General features: G+C 40.9%; 1 non-coding gene across 1 annotated transcript; it reads left to right on the forward strand.

Annotated features, from left to right (window-relative positions):
• Nucleotides 1-265: 265 nt before the first annotated feature.
• Nucleotides 266-337, forward strand: TRNAQ-UUG (transfer RNA glutamine (anticodon UUG)). The gene has a single exon. It is a non-coding gene; the product is annotated as a tRNA-Gln (tRNA).
• Nucleotides 338-2,841: the final 2,504 nt, after the last annotated feature.

A 2,841-nucleotide genomic window follows, 5' to 3' on the forward strand; every position in this document is an offset into this window, starting at 1 on the left:
GGAACCTACATAATCAGTAGCATGATGCACTTCATTCTGGCAAAACAGAGCACATCAGAGAAAATATGTAATATTCCTATATCATTAGACTCCAGAGGAAGAATTTGATCCAAATGAGGCATGAAGCCAATACTTTGCGATTGCACAGCATCCAACAGCAACAGTGCTGCTTCGATATAATATCAGTAAACGCTTACTATAGGTCAGTAAAAATCTTGACTGTGCCCTATATTCTCATTGCCCTTATGAAGCTTTGCTCAACAAGGGTTCCATGGTGTAATGGTTAGCACTTTGAACTTTGAATCCAGCGATCCGAGTTCAAGTCTTGGTGGAACCTCTCTCTTGCTCTAACACACTTTGTCTCCTTTTTGTCTTAAATTATAGGCCAAAGATAGTAATATTCATAAGGTTAGTGGTGTAGGGTATTCATTTTCGCTCTCACTCTCTGGCATATCTTTTCATAAAAATCCACTTTTGTGCCTAGCACCTTAACCTTTATGCATTTTTTTTAAATGTATGAACAGTGAGGTCATTCTGAGTCGATGGGCAGATCTGCATCGGAAACATACATAAAAGATTTGAAATTTTCAAACTTAACTCAATGTTAAGAAACATGCTCAATCTGTGACCCAATGGATTCTCTTTTTACTTGAAGATGCAGCAACAACATTAATAATACCATTTTGGGAAAAGCAGCTCTATTGTATCGCCATTCTCTTTCAAAATTGTTAAAGGGTTAATCCTATGAAAAGCGACCATATTCAGAATCAATGATATTAATCAAGCGTCTTAACAGTCTTTACATGTTTGTAAAATGAAGGTATCAGTTTGAGATGAAAAATAGAACGAAGAACACACTTTTCTTAATTCACAAAAGGCCTGAGGTGTATAAATACTGTTTGTACCGACCAAGGGCCCATTCGTGAATGTACTTACTTTAGTTGGATCATACCTTTCTTCAAAGAAGACATCCACAATAAACGATAAGGGAAAGGTTCGACTGATGGTAAGCTCTTACAGAGATTTGAATGCAAATTATTGGATTCAACCTCCAGGGTGCTACCATTACACCATGGGTCTTTCACACCACAGAAAGTGGTGGGTTTCATTGTGGCTAAAGAGCGTCATCCATGGAAAATCTTTCTTTTTTCAAATGCACCCAGGGAATAATGCTATGAAAGTGGGCGACACAGCAGCGTCATTGCTATTAAAACAAGACACTGAGAGGAAAACAAACACAGTAATTCCCAAGGTCCCACCGAGATTTGAATTCGGATGGCTGGCTTCAGAGTCCAGAGTGCTAACCATTACACCATGGAACCTACATACTTAGTGACATGATGAACGTCATTGCAGCAAAAAAAGAGCCTTTTAGAGAATGTATGCAATATTCTTTTATTCTATGCCTCCAGAGGAAGAATCCTATCCAAATGAGCTGTAAAGCAAAGAGTTTGCTATTGCGCAACAACCAACTAAACAGTTCCACATTTGCATAATATCCGTGGGCTAGGAATATGAGTTTGTTAAAATGATGCATGAGATCTCGATTCTCATTTCTGTTACAACTCTGTCAGGTTGCACCAGCAAGGGGCCCATGGTGTAATGGTTAGCAAAGAACATTACTGAAGGGCCCCTCGGCCAGCCAGAAAGCCAAAATGGAGAGAACGGGCATGAACTGGTTGTGAATGAGCTTCAAAATGCGTTCACAGGTAATTGAACTGGTGATCTCCTCAGTTTATTCACCTGGAACTCCTGTCAATAGCAACAGTCGGCAGCTGGGTTGCCAGACATTTTGTCGAAAAAAATTTGTCGACAGGACATTTGGTCGAAACCATTTGGTCGAAAACCAAATGGTCGAATTGCTTTTGTTTTTATTTTCCCTTTTTTTTTGGGGGGGGGGTTTGGGGGGGTCCCCCAACCCCCTTTTTTTCTAAAAAACACTTTTTTCCCCTAAACTACAACCTAAAAAATATATATATAAATAAATAAAAAAATCGACCATTTGGCTTTCGACCAAATTACGTCGACCAAATGTCTTTCGACGAAATGTCCGGACAGCGGCAGCTGGTCTGTGTCAGTAATGGCAATTTGATTTTGCCATTTTCACAACTCCCTAATAAATGAACAAAATGTTCCATTTGTAGGCACAGTTACATGCTATGGTATGTATACCATGCTTAATAACCACCATAGGAGGTTCAGAGCACCATCCGCATTCTTACGTACAAAACATGTAAGGAAATAATCAGATCTTTTGCTCTGCAGGAGTCAGGCTTCTTTAAAGCCTGACAAAGCGGCAGAGTGCCATTGTAAACTGAGGCATGATGAAACCATGCCCAAGAACCCAAGCAGGTTAAACCCTTCCACTCATGCCCCTAGGCCCCGAATGGCCACGAACGGCCAGGTTCTATAGACAGGGCAGCTGGCATGGATTATGGACACTTTTAACATAGGGTGGTTTTTCAACCTTATCTCCTCTGGGAGCAAAGCGCTGGACAGGGTTTCCTGTACGTGTTTGAGGTTCGCAGGGATCTATGTGTGGATGTTTCTTGGTGTGAAAAGCATGACACCTTTTGGGGTGACACCAGGCTCTTCTGGGAGTTAATTTGCATAATCTCTACTTTCTATTTTATGTGACATGGGCTGCAGTTACATTGTTCTGTTAATAGAGGGCAACACACAGGTCATAGTTCCAAACAGGGGTGCACGGTCTGCTTGCTAGCTTACATTTAGAGTTCTATTTGGGATTCACCGCCTTTTCATAAACTGAGTACTCTTCCGGAGTATTTCTAACTTATGTAGGTGTTTTGGGGATGTTACGTGCCTTTGTATGACTGCTGC

This window comes from Ambystoma mexicanum, chromosome 5p, assembly GCF_040938575.1.
Source record: "Ambystoma mexicanum isolate Mex_15411 chromosome 5p, UKY_AmexF1_1, whole genome shotgun sequence".
Taxonomy (NCBI): Eukaryota; Metazoa; Chordata; class Amphibia; order Caudata; family Ambystomatidae; genus Ambystoma; species Ambystoma mexicanum.